This window comes from Ochotona princeps, chromosome 16 (assembly GCF_030435755.1).
Source record: "Ochotona princeps isolate mOchPri1 chromosome 16, mOchPri1.hap1, whole genome shotgun sequence".
NCBI classification, from domain to species: Eukaryota; Metazoa; Chordata; class Mammalia; order Lagomorpha; family Ochotonidae; genus Ochotona; species Ochotona princeps.
The window spans coordinates 57,743,316-57,764,778 of record NC_080847.1 but is presented as its reverse complement, the minus strand read 5'-3'; the positions used below and the strand labels follow the sequence as shown (position 1 = coordinate 57,764,778).

Here is a 21,463-nt window from a genome sequence, read left to right as displayed (position 1 = left end):
TCAGCATCCCATGGGCGTGCCAGTTCAAGTCCCAGCTGTTCCACTTCCAATCCAGTTCTTTTTTTTTTTTTTAAGATTTATTCATTTTATTACAGCCAGATATACACAGAGGAGGAGAGACAGAGAGGAAGATCTTCCATCCAATGTTTCACTCCCCAAGTAAGCCGTAACGGGCCGATGCGCGCCGATCCGAAGCCGGGAACCTGGAACCTCTTCCGGGTCTCCCACGCGGGTGCAGGATCCCAGTGCATTGGGCCGTCCTCGACTGCTTTCCCAGGCCACAAGCAGGGAGCTGGATGGGAAGTGGAGCTGCCGGGATTAGAACCAGCGCCCATATGGGATCCCGGGGCTTTCAAGGCGAGGACTTTAGCCGCTGGGCCCCAATCCAGTTCCTTAATGGCCTGGGAAAGCAGTGGAGAATGGCCCAAAGCCTTGGGTGGCAGTATTCACATACGTGGGAATGGCCCTGGAGGAGACTCCAGGCTCCTGCCTTCAGACAGCCCTGGCTTTAGCCATTGTGGCCATTTAGGGAGTGAACCAGAGGACAGCAGCTCTTTATCTCTCCTTCTCTCTGTAAATCTGCCTTCCCAATAAATAAATAAATATTTTTAAAAAGCTCTGTCTAGGGTCCGACACAGTAGCTTAGTGGTTAAAGCCTTTGCCTTGCATGTACCAGGATCCCATTTGTGTGCCAGTTCATATCCCAGCTGCTCCGCTTCTCTTCAAGTCCCTGCTTGTGGCTTGGGAAAGCAGCCGAGAACAGGCCAAAGCCTTGGGACCCTGCAGCCACGTGGGAGACTCAGAAGCAGCTCTTGGTTCCTAACTCTGGCCACTGTGGCCACTTATGCAATGAACCAGCAGATGGAAGATCTTTCTCTGTCTCTCCTTCTCTCCATAAATCTGATTTTTCAATAAAAATAAATAAATCTTTTTTAAAAAGTCTCTCTGCTCAGGCCCGGCGGCATGGCCTAGCGGCTAAAATCCTCGCCTTGAAAGCCCCGGGATCCCATATGGGCGCTGGTTCTAATCCCGGCAGCTCCACTTCCCATCCAGCTCCCTGCTTGTGGCCTGGGAAAGCAGTCGAGGACGGCCCAAAGCTTTGGGACCCTGCACCCGCGTGGGAGACCTGGAAGAGGTTCCTGGTTCCCGACATCGGATTGGCGCATACCGGCCCGTTGCGGCTCACTTGGGGAGTGAAACATCGGATGGAAGATCTTCCTCTCTGTCTCTCCTCCTCTCTGTATATCCGGCTTTCCAATAATAATAAAATCTTTAAAAATAAAAAAGTCTCTCTGCTCTCTATAAAACTGCTTTTTACCTAAAAATTAATCTTTACAAAAAAGGGGGTAGGGAGACATTTTTATTTGATGGGTTTAAGTATGTTTCAAAAACCATTGTATACACAGGATTTATTGTGGAAGTTATACTTCAAATAACTTACTTTTTTTTTAAAGATTTATTTTATTTTTATTACAAAGTCAGATACACTGAGAGGAGAGACAGAGACGAAGTGGAGCTGCCAGGATCAGAACCAGCGGCCATATGGGATCAAGGCGAGGACCCTAGCCACCAGGCCACACCGCCGAGCCCTCAAATAACTTATTTTAAAAAGGCAAGCATGCTACACACCAGCAGATGCCACTGACAGATTCTTACACACACACAGGGGCTCGAGTCTGCTCTGACTCCTGAATCTGTGTGCTGATGCACCATGTACACAGCTCTTCCCATCTTACCTTCACTGAAATCATTCGGCAACTTGGCAACAGTTACATCAGGATTACTGACAAACACTAAAACCAAGATTTATTCATTTTATGAAAGGACAATGGTAAAGAAAATAACTTCTGGGATTCAAAGACAATTTATTCTATGTAGCAAGTGACTTAACTGACTGAAGAGTAGTTGCAACATGTCTTTGCTGAACCTATCTACTTTTTAAAATATTTATTTATTTTTTTTATTGGAAAGTCAGATACACAGAGGAGGAGAGACAGAGAGGAAGATCTTCCATCCACTGATTCACTCCCCAAGCGGCCACAACTGGCAGGGCTGCACTGATCCGAAGCCAGGAGCCTGGAGCCTCCTCCCAGTCTCCCACACGGGTGGCAGGGTCCCAAGGCTTTGGGCCATCCTCGGCTGCTTTCCCAGGCCACAGGCAGGGAGCTGGATGGGAAGCAGAACTGCCAGAGCACGAACTGGTGTCCATATGGGATTGTGGATCGTGCAACGTGAGGACTTTATCAATTTTTAACAAAAAAGAATAGTAATCAAACAAACAAAAAAAACCAAAACCAGAAAAACTGACCAATGCCCATTTTAAAGTGTCTCAGTAGCAGTAATAGACATTTTACGCAAATCTTATACAGGTTCAAATAAACAGGTGAAAAATGCTCAGTATGATGAAACATTAGAGAAATGCAAACAAAACTACAGTGAAATGACATTGCAAATCATCGACTCTACCAAGTATGGGCGAGTTCGTGCAGGAACAGGGACACTTCCACACGGCTGCAGGGAGTCCAGTGGCCAGTTTAGACAGAAGCTGGCCACTCCTTCAAACGCGAAACACCTGTCTGAAGAGCCACCTGATGAAAGGGAGAAACGCCTGCCCAGCTCACCGCAGCTCAACGCCAGAGGCGACCAACTGCACACTGCCACAGGAGCACAGAGCTGCAACATCCAGCCAACAGAACACTGCTTAGTAACAAGAACTCTTCACAGCAATACACTAAAAAGTTATCAAGTATGAAGATTTATTAGAAGAAGCATACACATGTATGAATTGATCCATCTAAAGTTCTAAACAATGTAAACCAACAACAGAGGCCTGAGGGAGACGTTCACCAAGATTGTGACAATTTCATGAGTTTATATGCATGACAGAACTTATCAAATTGCCTAACTTAAATGTATGTAGGTATTTACACATAATCATCAAAATTTTAATTATTTATCTACTGAAAAGGCAGAATGACAACGAGGAAGAGACTCAGAGATCTCCTATCTGCTGGTCCCTCCTTACAGCAGCCTGAAACTGCTTACGGGAATCCAGTATGGTTGGCAGAGGTGCAAGCAGTTGGGCCACCATCTGCTGCTTTCCCAAGCACGCCATGAGGAAACTGGACTGGAAATGTAGCTGCCGGGACTCAAACTGGAACTCCATATGAAATCTTGGCATCACCACTGGGGATTTGCCAAGCTGTGCCACAACACTGGCCCCTAACAACTAATTTTCTAGCTTTCAAAATAAAAATTCTATGGGCCCGGCAAGACAGCATAGTGGTTAAAGTCCTCGCCTTGAATGCCCCAGGATCCCATGTGGGCGCCGGTTCTAATCCCGGCAGCTCCACTTCCCATCCAGCTCCCTGCTTGTGGCCTGGGAAAGCAGTTGAGGACGGCCCAATGCATTGGGACCCTGCACCCACATGGAAGACCCAGAAGAGCTCCTGGCTCCTGCTTTCGGATTAGCTCAGCTCCAGCTGTTGCAGCCGCTTGGGGAGTGAACCATAAGATGGAAGATCTTCCTCTCTGTCTCTCCTCCTCTCTGTATATCTGACTTTCCAATAAAAAAAAAAAAAAAAAAAAAAAAAAAACTTCAAAAAAAAAAAAAATTCTAGCTGTTCCACTTTGTGGAAACCAGGTCTGGTCCACCTTCACACTATTATCTCCCTCGTCCCACTCGGGAAAAGGCAATCCCTGATTGGCTCATGAGTGCAAGAAGCAGGGAGGCGCAGTGGAGGCTATTTGGATCTCAGACAACGGCAATACCTGATGGGACCAAATGGCAGTGAACTGCCGCCTGCAGGGGTCCCTCTGCAGCTCATCTTTTGGCCCAGATAGCATCTGGACTTTGAATATGCCAAAAGACGACAAAAATTCACAAAGCCTTACGAAAATTTTCTGCCAGTGACCTCAACTATAGGGCGAATATAAATTTGGAGGTAGTGTGGCTGCTCCAGGCCACAGCCACTGGGATTTACGGGGGATTTCTACAAGAAGCACATTCCTTGACTTTGTGCCAGCTCCCGAAGTCTCTGTTCTCTGCATCTTATCCTTCTCTCAGTCATGGCACACGTCTGACTCCACATTCTAAGGACATCTGGCTCTTTATAGAGCCCGATGAAGAGCTTCCCCTCAACACCTCTGGGCATTGTATGTAAATAATCGAATACATTCAGGTTATTCCAAGCAATACCGAACACAGTCATAATAACCCTTCTTCAGCGTGGCCTAAAGTCTTAATATAAAAGGAGATATTGAGAACAAAACATATATATATATACATATACACATGTATATACATATATATGTAGGACCACGAAACCCTGCCCTGCTCCCTCAGTAGAGACATTAGGTAGGATGCAAACACAACACAACAGGATGCAAACCACTTAGCCATGGATCATCAGACCTGCTATCAGAGCTCCCTGGGCAGAGCTGATGGGAAAAAAACCAGAAGACCTTTACTCGTCCACAAATAACAAAATGTCAGGTAAGAAATTACCAATGGTTTGGGGTTTGTAAACATGAACCACAAGGGTCACGTGGGTCCCCAGATTTCCATCATTCTCTACCTGAATTCATACTAGGCGCTCTCAGCCAAAATACAGGCCTGTGGCATAAAGAAAAAACAGCAACATCAGTCCATGGGCTCTGGCCACTCACGCGCTCCTCTAGGAAGTGGGGAGAGGACGTCACGGTGGCCGTCAATGGGTGGGAGACGGCTTCCACACAAGAGAATGTGGGAATGACTTAACTCTGGTAAGGGTCCCAGCTGGCCTAGAACGTGCAGACGCCGGAGCTCCCGTGGAATCGCACCACTCGGGATGCCTCCTTGAAGCATGAGGTTCATTTCAGGTGCAGGGACTCACAGTGGCTGACTCAGTGCCTAACAGTCAACAAAGAACACATCTCCTGCCATTCTAAGGCCTTTCTCCTTGACGGACTTTCTGATGTGAAGTAACAGTAGGTCTTGGGTTGTGGGACTCTCCGCGTTTCCTGCCTTCATCAGGCCTCCCTGTGGCGTGACATTTTTGGTGTTGAACAAAGCTAGAACGTTTGCTAAAAGATTTGTCACACTTGTTGCATTCGTAGGGCTTTTCTCCAGTGTGAACTACCTGATGCTGAATGAGGACACACCTCTGCCTGAAAGCCTTCCCACACTGGTCACACTCATAGGGCCTTTCTCCAGTGTGAATTCTGCAGTGCTGAGTAAGGCTGGTGCTTTGACTGAAAGATTTCCCACATTCGCCACACTTGTAAGGTCTTTCTCCAGTGTGAACTCGCTGGTGTTGTATGAAGGTACCTCTCCTGCTAAAGGACTTCCCACACTGGTCACACTCAAAAGGCCTTGCTCTGGTGTGAATCCTCTGGTGTTCAACAAGGCTGTAGCTCTGCCTAAAGACTTTTCCACATTCACCACACTCATAAGGCTTTTCTCCTGTGTGAGTCCTCTGGTGTCGATCAAGTTTGGATTTGTAGCCAAAGGCTTTCCCACATTCCCCACATTCATAAGGTCTCTCTCCAGTGTGAACCCTCTGGTGCCTAATGAGGGTGGCTCTCTGACTAAAGGATTTTCCACACTGGTCACACTCATAAATTTTTGTTGTAGTGTGAATTCTACAGTGTTCAATAAGGCTGAAGTTTTGTCTGAAGAATTTCCCACATTCCACGCACTCATAAGGCCTTTCTCCAGTGTGAATCCTCTGGTGTCTCATGAGGGTGGCTCTCTGACTAAAGGCTTTCCCACATTCCACGCACTCATAAGGCCTTTCTCCAGTGTGAATCCTCTGGTGTCTCATGAGGGTGGCTCTCTGACTAAAGGATTTCTCACATTCCCCACATTCATAAGGCCTTTCTCCAGTGTGAATCCTGTAGTGTTCAATTAGGTTGGAGATTTGATTGAAGGATTTCCCACATTCCCTGCATGTGTAAGACCTTTCTCCAGTGTGAACTCTCTGGTGTATAACTAGAGTGGCTTTCTGACTAAAGGACCTCCCACACTGGCCACAGGTATAAGGACTTGCTGGAGTGTGAAGTCTCTGGTGTTCCACGAGACTGACGCTGTGCCTGAAGAACTTCCCACATTCATCGCATGCATATGGCTTTTCTAATGTGTGAGTCCTCTGGTGCCGAACTAGATGGGCTCTGCACCCAAAGGCCTTTCCACAGTCCCCACACTCATTGGGCCTTTCTCCGCTGTGAGTTCTGCAGTGCTCAATCAGGTTGGAGCTTTGACTAAAAGACTTCTCACACCTGTTGCACTTTTCTCCAGAGTGAACTCTGTGGTGTATGATAAGGGTAGCTTTCTGGCTAAAGGATTTCCCACATTCCCTGCACTCATAAGGCCTTTCTCCAGTGCGGACTCTCTGTAATGGAACAAGAGAGTATTTGTCACGGAAGGCATTTCCACACTTGCTTGACTCATAAATGCGTTTTCCAGAGCAGTTTCTTGGGTGCTGATCATCAGACTGCCTGTGGCTGGAAGCTTTCCTGCTCTCATCTGACCTGTAGCGGCTTTTTCCACAGAGAAGGACCTCCTCACAATGAGTGATTTTGTTTGACTTCTCATCTTTGGGAACGGCTGGGGAGTGAAGAAGGCCCCACTTGGCAGAGAAGTCCTTCCCTATCTTCCCGTAAAGGGAAGGCGTCTCTGACAACTGGTCTACGCAGCTCTTCACAAGGGAAGCTCTGTCCACACTTCTCTCCAATGAACCCTCCACACGAAGACACTCCTGGTCCTGGTCAAAATGTGCATATTTCGCAGCAGCTTTCGGGTTCTGCCCAGGGAGATCGGCTAGATGCAAAATGTCTTTCAGGATTGTGACACACACTTCACAGGGCTGAGCCCCCTGGGTAGAGAGACTTGTCTTTGCAGTCCTGACCTGTGATATTCCCTGTTCAGAAAGACGCTGCTCAGGGGGCGTTTCTTCGTCCTCAGGACCATGCCAACAAACTGAAACATGAGAAAGACGGATGAAAAGAACGCTCTCCACGTAGGAGTTTTAGTCATGTCCGACAAATTCTATGTACAGTTTCATGCCTTCATATCACAAAAACAGGGTTTGGGGGATGGCTGTTGGCACATCAGTTACAGACGCGCCTCGGGGTACCTGCATTCTGTCCTGAAATAACCGAGTCTGAGTCCTAGCTTCACTCCTACTGCTCACTTTTGGGCCAAAGGGGTACGATCCAGAGTCCATACTGCAGACCATACACCTGCTGCTCACAGCCCTCAGGAGAGTGTGACCTTTTACCCCTAACCCTCCGGGGCAAGGTAAGCAAGGTAAGATTTACACAAGGAAAAGGAAAGACAGATCTCCCATCAGCTGGTTCACGCCCCATATGGCCACGGGGCAGTAGGAGGCTGGTCTGAAGCCAGGAAAACCTGGAACCTCTTCCGGTCTCCCACACGGCACAGGACTCCAAGGACTTGGGCCATCCTCCACTGCTTTTCCAGGCACATCAGCAGGAAGCTGGATCAGAAGTAGAGCAGCTGGAATGTACTACAGGCAGAGGCTTAACCTACCGTGCCACGGCACTGTCCACAAACCACTGAAATTCTTCTCACCAGCCATCCTGAGCTATTTACTCTGCACTGCCATGCCCACAGAAATCCCAAGAAAGGGTAGAGCCTAACGCCTCCCTGGCTCTCGCTCGCCTCTCATCTATGCCATGCTTCTCTGTGTTACCCAGGTGACAGGGCACGTCTTTTTCTCTCAGACATGTAGCCAATGATTTCTGCGGTCAATGGCATTTAATGATGCCAGGAGAGACAAAGAAAGATCTTCCATCTGCTGGTTCACTCCCCAAGTGGCCACAATGGCTGGAGCTGAGTTGACCCAAAACCAGGAGCCAGGAGTCTCTTCTGGGTCTCCCATGCGGGTACAGGGTCAAGGCTTTGGGCCGTCCTCTACTGCTTTCTCAGATCACAAACAGGGAGCTAGATGGGAAGTGGAACAGCTGGGACATGAACCAGTTCCCATACAGGATCCCAGCATGTATAAGGCAAGAATTTAGCCAGTGAGCCATCATATTGGGCCCAATTTTCGTTAATTCTTAGGCACAGCAAAGTGATTGGCCAGGAGCATGCTGGTCAGATGTCACATTAAATAACTTAAGCGACAGAATACCATATCCGCTAGGAAATATTCCCCCACCAATTATCCTGGGGCCTGAAATGAGACAGCTCAGCCCAATTCCTCTTAAGCCCAGAATGTATCACATTACTCAGTTTCAGAGAGTTCATCCTCCAGTGCTTTCCCACGCAAACTCCCGCAAAGGCCATCCGGGTATTTCCCCTGCATCCCCCGCCACTTTCTGGTTCCTGGGCGTTTTCTCCACATGGCTCCATGTGTAATACCTTCTCTCAGAAAAGTAGATGATACATTATTCTCTCACTATAATAAATACTTGCTCCTACCACGTCGGTATTCAGGAATCTTTCTAAATTAAACTATACCTGTGGGCATACTTTATTTACTTACTACTTTTATTCTCCTCTATTTGAAAGGCAAAGTAAAAGACACAGAAATAGAGATAGTCAAGACAGGGTGACTCTTCCCTCTACTGGTTCATTCTCCAAATGCCTGTAACAGTGGAGACTGGGCCTGGCTGAAGTAGGGGACCCAGAACTCCACCCAGGTCCCCCACAGAGCAGGCAGGAGCCCAACCACTTGGGACATTATCTGCTACCTTCCCAGGTGCATTAGCAAGAAGCTGGATTGGAACAGAGGAGCTGGGTCTCAAACCAGCATCCAGATACGGGATACAAGCAACCCAAGGGGCCACTTCACCTCCCGCACACAAAGCCTGCCCCTTGCGAGTACACTCTAAAATGGGCAAAGAGAAGTTCTACCACCCACATAGGGAAGAAGAATGCATGCTGGAGGCATTCTGAAAAAGGGACTACATGGCAGTACAGGGTCTCTTAAGCTCACACAGTGGGAGCGGCCTCACCAGACGGAGCACACAAGCCTGCAGCTTCCCAAAGAGCAAAGGCAGGATCCCGATGTATTCCATGGCCAACACTCTTCGTGAGGACCTGGGCTCCTGGTGACATATGCCTCCTGAGAAGGATGCGTTCAAAACTACTTAATGATGATGTCACCTGATCCACTAGTGCAGGTCAGTGTCGCAGAAGACAGCACAGGGGCCCTCTGAGGGGACAACTTACTCACGCAGATCACAACATCTGGGGTAGCCAGGGGCCGCAAGTCACAGGCAAAGGATCAAATTCACCAAGAATGCGTTGTTAGTGGAAGCAAAAGACAAAGACAAGGGCTGGCAGGGCTAGTACTATGGCACAGCAGGTGAAGACACGGCCTGTCGTGGCAGCACCCCTTACGGGCACCAGTTAGGGTCTTGGCAGCTCCGCTTCTTACCCAGCTTTTCACTGATGCCTGGAAAAGCAGCAGACGATAGCCCAGGTGCTTCGCCCTTGCACCCACCTGGGAGACTCCGAAGAAGCCCTGGATCCTGACTCCTGCTTTCAGAACAGCTCCAGCCACTGTGACCATTTGGGGAATGAACAGGTGGATAGATCTCTTTTTGTCTCTCCCTTTATCTCCATAACTCATACAAATCAATCAGTCAATCAATCTTTAAATACAGAGAGAGAGACAGCGAGAAAGAAGAGAGGGTAAAGGCACGGAGGGGAGGGGAGGGGAGGAGGGGGAGAGAAGGAAAGAGGGAAGGAAACAGGAGAGGAGGAGAGGCATGGCTAGCAGCGCTCGCACCAAAGCCCTGTTGGACACACTGAAGGCTCCTGGTATAACCTGAACAGCATCCTGTGCCATGTCTTTCTCCAGGTGCCACACACCAGAGCCAGGCCTCTTCTGAGACCGCTATGCTACATCTATTCAGCCAGCTGGTGACAACACCTGCTGCTACAGTCTTCCTCCAACCACTTCGGACAGACGTCAGGGTTACTAATGAAGATGGTTGCTCACTGCAGTGCACTGGTACCCACAGAAAACAAATCAAGAAGATAGGGTAGTTAATAGAACCCCTGGTCTGGCTAGGGAAAGGGCAGAGCTGCCCAGGGAGAAGACACGCACACAAACCAAGACCAGGGGCAGGTGTGAGGGCCTTACCCAGCGAGGCTAAAAGCACAAAGTTCTCCAGCATCACATTCAGGTACAGGAGCCTCTGCGCCTCGCCCAGGAGCTCCCACTCCTCCTGCGAGAAGAAAATGGCCACGTCTTCAAAGGTCACGCAGCCCTGGCAGGATGGAGACAGGGCATTCAGTGAGCAACTGCTCTGCCAGGATCCGAGGTTCCTCCACTCGCACAGTCTGCCCATGTTGAGTCCCTTCCCCATCTTGCCCCTCAGAGAAGACAGCAGCCATAGTCAAGGGTCACCCTGGCTGCCCACAGCGCCAACAGGCAGCTGCGCCAAGAGCCATCACCCAGCTCCGGCCCGGCATACGGAACTGAGATTCCCTAGGCCACATCTCCTGGACACAATTAAACAGGGGCTTGCCTCCATGTGTCTGTCCCACTTCCTTTCTGCATGCCCCCTGCTTTCTGGACTCACTCCTACTGTCCCCTCCACGCCGGTGCTCCATCCCACCGGCGTTCTTGTGGCCTCCCAACAACACTGAGTCCAGCACATCCAGACAGTGCTTGGAAACTAGGCAGGATCCAACACCACATAGTTCTGGGGGCTCTTTGAATCCTGCTCAGGAAGTCCCGTCTCATCAGCCCTTCGTCCTGGTCACCAAGAGCCACCTGTGTGGTCACAGGCTCCCTTTGTCCATCTGTTGCTCAGCTCTTAGTCTCTGAAAGATGACTCTCTCAAGTGTGACCACAGGTGCTGCTGAGCTAACCCTCTAGCCTGAGTCCCCGGACGTACACAGGGTCACTCCTAGACCACAGCGAGTCCAGAGCCTGGGGATTAGGAGCTGGCAGCAACCCCCGTGTCGGCTTGCTCCAATGACTGTGTGTGTGCATTCTCCCTTTGACTGGTACATCATGTGACCCAGGATGTCCCAGTTACTATTTCCACCTATCATCAACATAAAAGTCACCCAAGGGCCCGGCGGTGTGGCCTAGCGGCTAAAGTCCTCGCCTTGAACGCCCTGGGATCCCATATGGGCGCCAGTTCTGGTCCCGGCAGCTCCACTTCCCATCCAGCTCCCTGCTTGTGGCCTGGGAAAACAGTTGAGGATGGCCCAATGCATTGGGACCCTGCACCCGCGTGGGAGACCCGGAAGAGGTTCCAGGTTCCCGGCTTCGGATCGGCGCGCATCGGCCCGTTGCAGCTCAGTTGGGGAGTGAATCATCGGACGGGGGATCTTCCTCTCTGTCTCTCCTCTCTCTGTATATCTGGCTGTAATAAAATGAATAAATCTTTAAAAACAAAATAAATAAAAGTTACCCAAATGCTTTAATCCTAGTAGTAAGTCATCAAACCCACCATCTTAGCAAGGTTTCCCAGTGATGACCATGAGCAGGTGCTAGTGTTGTGGGCATCTGTGTGAAAAAGTCTTTGAGACAAGGCCCGGTGCGGTAGTCTAGCAGCTAATGTCCTTGCCTTGCATGAGCCGGGATTCCATATGGGCGCCAATTCTAATCCCGGTGGACCCGCTGCCCATCCAGTTCCGTGGTTGTGGCCTGGGAAAGCAGTTGAGGACAGCCCAAAGCCTTGGGACCCTGCACCCCAGAAGAAGCTCCTGGCTCCTGGTTTTGAATTGGCTCAGCTCCAGCCATTGCGGGCACTTGGGGTGTAAATCAACAGACAGAAGATCTTCCTGTCTGTCTCTCCTCCTCTCTGTATATCGACTCTCCAATAAAAATAAAAAACATCTTTAAAAAAAAAGTCTCTGGGACAAACTTGGAGAAACCCTCTCCTGAAGGCTCTTCCATTTCTTCTGTGCTCCCCAAATCACCTTAGGACAGCCAGATTTCCAACACACTTCTCACTTCCTCACAGCATTCTGACAGCTGCTTCACCCCTCCACTATATGTGGGACAGGCATAAATTCACACAGATGCCCAAGCAAGCGGCTCGGCTCTGCCCGTCAAGCTTACTTTTCCTATCAAGACCTGCCATCCCACCTGCGAATCAAGCTGTACCCAGAGGCGGGTACCATTCACCCCATTGTTGGACCTTTCATCTGTTTTGGACTTATGATCCTCGACTTGGATCTCTGCAGGGTCCCCCAGGCCCAAGGAGTCGCAGAATGGCAGACAAAGCCTAGCCGGTTACAGCTCTCACTCACCTTAGTACAGAACATTGGCCCCTTGCTCGCCACGGGAATCTGCAAGAAGGTGGTGAGAAACAGGTGACCCGTGCCTGCAGCCCTGCCCGCCCTGGAACTAAGTGAGCTGGGAAGGCCCGCATCAGGTCTGCGTCTCCCTCCTCGGGGTGGACACGCGCGAGGGTTCCATCTCCTTGCACCCAAGCCCCTTAGCCCGCCCGGATCCAAGCTGTTCTAACTGCATACAGCGCTGGGACAAACACTGAAAAGCCCAAGCCACACATTTCTCTATGGCCCCCAGAGCCTCGCCAGGCCAGTCCAGGGGTGCCCACTCCCCGCCAAGCACGCCCTCCTCCGCGCCTGCTCCTGCGCCCACACAGGCTGTGGGAAGCAGGGAGCTCGGCCACCAGGCACCTGCGTGGGCACCGCGCCACGAGGTGAGCAGGTGCGAGCCCCGAGGACCCAGCACTCACCCGAGCCAGGTCCCTCAGTGCGGCCGCCGCCATGGGACGCTGCGGGAGACAGGCAGGGCCGTGAGGGCCCCCACGCACCTTCCGGCCGCGACACCCACACTCCGCAGGCGAGCGCCGCCGGGTGAAGCCACACTGACAGACCCAGGCAGTCGGGACGGAAGTCCCGCCCGCAACGCGGAAACAACTCTGAGCGTTCATTGGCTGCCACTACGACTCGGGCGTCCCGGGTACCGTAGTTTCCTCGCTCCACACCAGGCTGGCCGGTCCGAGCAGCAGCAGCAGCACCAGGGGCAGGGGTCGATCCGCACTGGGGCTCTTGGGGCCTTCGCGGCTGGAGGCTCGTGCTGGCCGCTGCTGGCCGCCCCTTGCCGGCGGGACCCTGCTGCTGCTCCATCGGCCCGGAGAGCCCGGTGGAAGGTGCGGGAAGGCTCGCAGCCCGCGTGGACACCACTGAGCAGGGAGGGCAGCCACTCCCTCAAGCCACTCGGCTGCGTTCTGTGGACCTGGGGCCGCACTGCCCACCGCCCAAGCCAGCTTCAGACTTTGGTACCACGAGGTTTGTGGTTCCCTGCAGGGCCTCTCCACCACCTGGCCTGCACTGCCCACGCCGAATGCCGCCTCACAGCGCACACCGGGTCCCGCTCACCGAATGGTTGGTGAGCAGAGGAAAGTGAAGAACCTAGATATTTTCTGCCTTAATGGCTTGGCTGGGGGCTGTGTGAACTCCAGGCCTGACAGTCTACGTGACACCCGGCAGGACACCTGGCAGGTCACGTAGGCAGACCACTCCGCAGGAAGGAGGTACCTGGTGTTTGATAAGATCCACCGCCCTATAGCTCATCAATTTGTACTTTTTGAAAGTTGCTTGCTTCAAACCCACCAGTAGAAACGTGCTAAATCATGACTGTATAATTAATCGCCTAAAATGTATAAGAACCCTGTGCTGTTCAACCTGGGGGCTCGCTCTCCTCCTGTTCTCCCTGTTTATCCTGCAGCAGCCTCGGCTACAGCTGCCCCTCCCCGCCCAGCCCTGCTGGGAGACCCAGGCTAACCTGAAGAAACCACCTTTATGCCTTAGCACCGACTTCAGACGATGATTTTCTGGGGATATGAAAATCCGGCACAACAGAAACAGCTGAGCAAGGCTGTCTGGGAAGGTGGGCAGGCAGAAGCAGGGAGAGCTCTGAGCGCCTGGCTCTGAACAGGAATAAGCGCCCTGGAGACCACAGCTCCTGACACACAGCCTACGTGCAAAATCAGCTGTGAGGAATAGGAGTAAAACCAGAAATGGAATCATTTGTCTGGGTTGAGCAAGGAGCACCATCCATGATTTTTTTTTTAATTTAAAAATTTTTTCAAAGATGTGTATTTATTTGAAAGGAATATTTACAGAGAGGAAAGACAGACCTTTTATCTGCTGTTTCACTCCCCAGCTGGCCAATCTGAAGCCGAAAGCTGGGAGCCAGGAGCCTCCTCCAGGTCTCCCACAGGGGTACATGGGCCCAGGCGCTTTCCAAGGTGCATTAGCAGGTAGCTGGATTAGAAACGGAGCAACCAGGACTCCAGCTGAACCAGTGCCATATCAGATGCCAGGCGATGGCTTAGCTTGCTGTGCCACAACGCTGATCCCACACAGTTATTCACAAGACACAATACATACTGGGATGAGTGTGGTGCCGACAAGTTAAACCCCGCTGGGGATTGTTCATGTCCTGCGTAGGCACACTGGTTCACATCTTAGCCCCAAGCTTTCTGATATAACTTTGTCCTAATGCATTCTGGAATGCTGCAGATGATGGCTCAAGAACTTGGGCCCCGGGGGTCTATAGATGAGTTCCAGCTACTGGCTCTGGCTTGGTTCAGCCCTGGCTTTTGCAAACACCTGCAGAGTGAACTAGTGGATGCAAAATCTTTCTCCCCTCACTTCACCTTTTCCTCTCCTATTTTGCCTTTAAAACTAAAGAGAATAAACATTTTTTTTAATTTAAAAGTACATGCTAAAACCACAGTGATATGCCCATAGAATTAAAAATTGAGACAATAGACAATACTACCTGGTAATAGCATGGGAAATTGAAAACACTCATACAATGCCCGAGGAAGGGAAGCAATTGTGTACCTAATTTGCCAAAGTTCTTGAAGCTTTCTTGTACACTTCAATAGACAGATACCATATAAAACAGCAGTAGATACTTGCCTAAAGTAATGATAATCACCTGAGAGGGCCCGACGCAGTGGCCTAGCGGCTAAAGTCCTCACCTTGAAAGCCCCGGGATCCCATATGGGTGCCAATTCTAATCCCGGCAGCCCCACTTCCCATCCAGCTCCCTGCCTGTGGCCTGGGAAAGCAGTTGAGGACAGCCCAAAGCCTTGGGACCCTGCACCCATGTGGGAGACCTGGAGGAAGTTCCTGGCTCCTGGCTTCAGATTGGCACAGCACCATCTGTTGTGGTCGCTTGGGGAGTGAATCAGCAGACAGAAGATGTTCTTCTCTGTCTCTCCTCCTCTCTGTATACCTGACTTTGCAATAAAAATAAAATAAATCTTTTTTTAAAAGTCACCTTAGATATATTTACCACATAATCGTAAGGCCAAGTCATGAAGAGCCAGAGATGAAACTCCAATGAGATGTGTGGGTATCTTTACAAGGTCAAGGTAAGTGCATAGGAGGCAAAGGTAGTGGGTGGACTTCGTACGTTTTTTTGTACCAAAATAAACTCTTAATTCCATTTTTCCATGAGCTTTTTGAACTCCTCTATAATTCTAACCATGTCACTTTGTGGAAAGGTTAAAATGGTGGAGACAGTGAAAGGGTCAGTGGTTACAGTGGATAGAGCAGAGAGTTGAATGGGATGAGCACGGAGGATTTTTAGGGAGTAAGATCATCACACAACAGCATAGTGGTAGACTGGCACCGTCATGTACCTGTCAAAACCCTGACATCGAGTGCACAAGAGCAGTAGCAGACTACCACAAAAACTGCAAACTGGGGGGGACTTCTTCATGTGGGGTCATTGGTTATAATAAATGCATTACTGAGGGCCAGCATGGTGGCTTAGTATGTCAATCCTTTGCCTGTGGCACAGACATCCCATATGGGTGACAGTTCATGTCCCAGCTGCCTCACTTACCATCCAGCTCCCTGCCTGTGGCCTGGGAAAACAGCCGAGAATGGCCCAAGACCCTGTACTGGCATGGAAGAAGCTCCTGGCTCCTGCTTTTGAATGGGTTCAGCTCTGGCCATTGAAGCCATTTGGGGAGTTAAGCCAGTGGATGGAAGACCTTCTATCGTGACAGGGTTATGTCACCTTTAAGGATGTGGCTTTGTACCCCTCCCAGGAGGAGCAGAGGCTCCTTGAAGCTCAGAGGTGCCTATCTCACGGTATGATGCACTTACGACTGCCCTGGATAAGGTCCCTCCCAACACACTGAGCTGTGCTGAGCTCCACTGTTTCCTGTTTTCTTGGGGTCACTCTGCTTTCTGGAGCTGGACCATGGGGCCTTGCCTCCTCCTCTGATTTCCTCACGCTGGGTGCTACATTTGCCAGATGCAGACATTTTGTTTTCTTGAAAGATTCCTTTTGGGGTTCAGCACTGTGGTGTATGTAGCATGCTAGTTTTCCACCTGCAGCACTGGCCTCCTATGTGGGCACCGGTTTGAGTCCCGGCTGCTCCAGTTCCCACCCAGCTCCCTGCCTGTGGCCTGGGAAAGCAGCAGAGGATGGCCCAATGCCTTGAGACCCTGCACCCACACGGCAGACCTGGGGACGCCTCCTGGCTCTCGGCTTTGGATCATCCCATTGCAGCCCTTTGGGGAGTGGATGGAACCAGTGGATGGAAGATTGTCTCTTCCAACTCTGCCTTCCAAATAATCTTTTTAAAAATTGCTTGAAAGGCACAGATAGAGGGAGCAGGGGACTGCTGCATGCCAGGGCTGGGCTGGGCCGGAGGCAGCAGCCCACGTCGCTCCCTCTGGGTGGTGGTGGCCCAGGACTCGGGCCCTCTGCTGCTTTTCCAGGCTTGTTAGCAGGAGCTGGAGCGGAAGGGGCGAGATCGGAAGGGGCACCCTGTGGCATGCAGCACCGCAGGTGGACCACTGCTCAGTGTCAACTCAGATTCCTCCTTGTCTGTCACACAGGCAACTTGTAACAAGCTGTTCTCTAAAGTCTATGTGTACTTCACCTACATTTTTCATGAGTCAGGGTGGTTGCCATGGAGAAGCTCAGGCGACCCAACCTTGTCCAAAGCCTCAGTGGCAGAAGGCCCCAGGAATGCTCTCTCGCCAGCGACCATGTGCTTGTGCAAGTGAGAGGCAACTCGCACACGGCTCCAACCAGAGGTGACCTGACAGAAGGGAGGCCCCCATCTCAGAAATCCCTTCCACACGCGAGAACAGTTTCTGGCCCGCGTAAACCTTCACACCCAGACTACCCACAGTCGAAAGGAGCCTCCTGGCAGTGCGGAGACCTTTAAGAATGAGTAACGGCACGGCAAATAACGAACTCCACTGAGAGTATTCCTTGAGAAAAAGCTTATGAACACAGAGAATGCAAAAAGTCTCTGAACTCCAAATATTCACATGGAAAACATCAGAGAGCCTAGAATGGAGAGAAGCCTTATGTATGTAATGTTTGTGGGGAATCATTCCTCCATAGACCACCCCTGGGTGGGTACCAGCAGAGAATCCACACTGGACAATGTTCTGATGTGTGCACTGATGTGGGAAGTTCTTGAGTTCTATGAGCTTTGGAAAGACTCCTTGTATGCACAGGTGTGTATAAAAGATTTATTTATTTTTATTTCAAGGGCAAATTCACAGAAAAGAGACAGAGGCTCCGGAACGAACCACCAGCCTCTTGTCTGTGTCCTACCATTCCAAGTACCTGAGGCGTGGACACCTTATGGACAAGGGGCTTCAGGTAGGCGAGGACAACATCTCACAGTACAGGCAGCATCACTGCGTTACAATGTGTTCTAGGCAAGACTGTGGTTGGTGAGCAGCCAACACATGACCAGGAAGTGTTAGCTCTCTAAGAATGTCACAGCCGGTGTGCGCCTTCCAGCCACAAGGCTTACTTAGGCCTCCTTATACAGGAAGTAATCCTTGTTCCTGCCCATCAGTCTCCCTCTGCCTCCTCCTTAGGCTCACTCCCTCCCACTTTCACCCTGCAGAGGTCCCTGGGGGTGTCATTGCCCACTGAGTAGAGCAGCAAAGGCTCAGGGTCACTGTGACTCAGGGTTAAGCCACACGCTGGAGGGTGACATTCTGTTCTATGGTACTGGAACTCCCGACTACTCCATTTCCACTACAAGTTCTCATGTGCTTGGCAGGGCATCAGATGATGCCCAAGGACTTGACCCATCACCCACAGGAGGGATCCTGAGGAGTTTCCTGGCCCATGGCTTCAGTTCAGCCCAGCCTTGCCTATTTCCACCACTTGGGCAAATAAACACATCATAGAAGATCTCTGTCTCTCCCTCTCTGTTGCTCTGCCTTTTGAAAACAGAAATGCATTTTTTAAAGCTCAAAAAGGAACCAAGACTCTGGCAGTCAACACAGTAGATTTAGACCTTGTGCTATTTAAAACCACGTGACCTTGAGCAGGCAACTCTAGCCGTAAGTTCCCCTGCAGAATCTGTCACACTGAACGGAGTCTGCATCACTCCGAGGGTTCCTACAGCCAGCTAGGACGGTGCGGTCTACACCCAGCTGCGAGCAGCTGCCTACAGCCAGCTAGGACAGTGCGGTCTACAGCCAGCTAGGACAGTGCGGTCTACACCCCGCTGCAGGCAGCTGCCTAGACTGACTGCACCTAGGCAAGTGTTACACTGCTGGCAGAAAAGCAGCTAACAGCTGGCAGGCATTCTGGGCCTGGTTAATGCCAAATCTATGTTAACTATACCAGTGTGCCAACAGTTACCTTCTGTTTTGTAAGATATGTTGGAGGCAGACGTGGGCACACCAGCAGACAGGGTCTGGATCGCTAGAGTCAAAACTCCATCTAAGCGGAAAATTACAGGATCTGTGGTCTGGCTGAAGTGAATGTGTCAGAACTATGCCTCCTTTGTTGTTGGAGCCTGTGCAGCAGGCAGCACGTCCAGGTGCACACGGGGGTACTGACAAGCAGTTCACTGGGCCTGCAGAGGACATCTGCTACCCTGGAGGGCAGAACAAACTGGACAGTTCTCGCTGCCAAGCTTTGACAGCAAATATCTGGGAGAGTGGAGACTCTAAGGTGGATTGTGTCAGCCAATGGACCTTGGAAGGATTTCCTTGACCTTGGAGCAACAAAAATCAACAGCATAACTCAAGAAAAAAAAAGGAAAGAAAAAAACAAAACAAAACAAAAAAATCAGCAGCATCTCAGAACTACGAAAACCACTTAAGCAGTACCCTCAGAATATGCTGGAATGATGCCCAGTGGCCGTCCCCAGTCCCAGGGTGGTGATGCAGTTGGGCTGCTCCTCTCCTCTTCTCTCTCCATTTTCCCAATATACAGAAAAAAGAGAGAGAGAGAGAGATGGGAAACAGTTGTCTCATCCACTTTCCCCCAGTCCTTGACCCTCTACACCCTAATCAGTGGTCCACATGGACATGCATCCTTACCTGTATAAACAGCAAAAATAAATTTATTAGAAAAATTGTTGTTAAAGTTTAACTTATATATATTTGAAGAGCAACGGAGACAAAAAGGAGACAAAGAGGGAGCGTCTCCTCTATCCTGTTTCCTCCCCAAATGCCCACAATGCCCACAGCCAGGAGCTGCACTGGGATGCCCTTGAGCCATCACCCGCTGCCTCTCGGGGTGTGTAACAGCAGCAAGCAGAACTGAAAGTACAGCAAGCATCTGAACACAGGCTCTCTACTACGGGATGAAGGACTCAGAGAGGCACCTTACCATTGCACCGAACACCTGCACCTACAGTGAGTCGCTGTCAGTTTTCCTCCTTGCTCCTCCCTCCACACTCCCCCCAAATGAGCAAGATTTGAGTTCAAAAACAAGAAACAGGGCCTGGCATGATAGCGTAGTGGTTAAAGTCCTTGCCTTGCACACACCAGGATCCCATATGGGAGCTGGGTCTAACCCCGGCGGCCCCGCTTCCCATCCAGCTCCCTGCCTGTGGCCTGGGAAAGCAGTCAAGGATGGCCCAAAGCCTTGGGATCCTGCACCCAAGTGGGAGATCCGGAAGAGCTCCTGGCTCCTGGTTTCAGATTGACTCAGCTCCAGTCACTGCGCTCACTTGGGGAGTGAACCATTGGATGGAAGATCTTCCTCTCTGTCTCTCCTCCTTTCTGTATATCCGCCTTTCCAATAAAATAAATCTTTAAAAATAAAAAGTGAGGATATCAGAGTTTGGGTGGGTACTTCTACATAGGATAAAATGAAAAGGCCTCTCCAGTGAGGGGTATACTAAATATAAATCCAAAACAAAACAAAAAAGTACTGAGTGCAAAAAGCAACATACCAGAGAGAAACTGACTACCTGCTGTGTGTGAGTCCAGAAGAATACCAGGACAAAGAACATGAGAGCCGGACTCACGAAGCCCAGGAATGTAACACTACTGGAGCAGAGCATCAACAGAGAACACGAGAACAGACAGCAAGACAACGAACTCACCTGAAGCCAACCAGGAACAGTGTACCTGCACTGACATTATTTCGCTTTTGTTATTCCACGAAAGAATCATGTTCATGGGAATTAAGTTTTTTTGTAAAGAGATATGAGATCCAGCAGAGCAAACCGTAGAAGCCAGCAAACTTTGATAACCTGAATTCTATCCACCTTAAGAAACTGGGGCAAAGCTCTACGCCTGAAAGTCACTCAGGAGGCAGGGTGGCTGAGGGAAAGCCCTCTTTCCCAGACGTAAAGATACATTTCCATCCAAGAGCTGCCCGTCGGAGGGATTACAGTGCACACACCACCAAGGACTCAAGGAAGGCCAGTGGCATGTCTGTGGCCTCAGGGTTTCCAGTAAGATGCTCTGGACAGAGGATGAAGAATTTCCAGGATTCCAGCTCTTATCCGGCTGAATCAGCATGATCATTTATATTTACAAGAGGGCAAAATATTAAGGTATCTAAGATTAAGATATCATATATTGGGTCCGGCATGGTGGCGCAGTGGTTAAGGTACTCACCTTACGCGCCCCAGAATCCCATATGGTCGCCGGTTCTAATCCCGGCAGCTCCACTTCCCATCCAGGTCCCTGCTTGTGGCCTAGGAAAGCAGTTGAGGACGGCCCAAGGCTTTGGGACCCTGCACCCACGTGGGAGACCTGGAGGAAGCTCCTGGTTCGTGGCATCGGATCAGCACAGCACCAGCCTTTGCCATCACTTGGGGAGTGAACCATCAGATGGAAGATCTTCCTCTCTCTCTCCTCCTCTGTATATCTGACTTTGCAATAAAAATAAATCTCTTTTTTAAGATACCATATATCAGGACCAGTACGATAGCCTAGAGGCTAAATTCTCTCCTTGCATCCACCGTGCTCCCATATGGGCGCTGGTTCATATCCTGGCAGCCCTGCTTCCCATCCAGCTCCCTGCTTGTGGCCTGGGAAGCAGCAGAGGACGGCCCAAGGCCTTGGGACCCTGCACCCATGTGGGAAACCTGGAGGAGGCTCCTGGCTCCTGATTTTGGATCGGTTCAGCTCCAGTCATTGTGTCCACTTGGGGATTAAGCCAGCAGATGGAGGATCTTTCTCCATCTCTGCTTCTCTCTGTACATCTGACTTTCCAATAATAAGAAATAAATTTTTAAAAACAAAACAAAAAAAAGTAAA

General features: G+C 50.5%; 1 protein-coding gene across 1 annotated transcript in view; it reads right to left on the bottom strand.

Moving 5' to 3' along the window:
* The window catches only part of LOC131482177 (ret finger protein-like 4A), a 167,743-nt gene that overhangs the window by 105,337 nt on the left and 40,943 nt on the right, over positions 1–21,463 (bottom strand). The window lies entirely within an intron of this gene.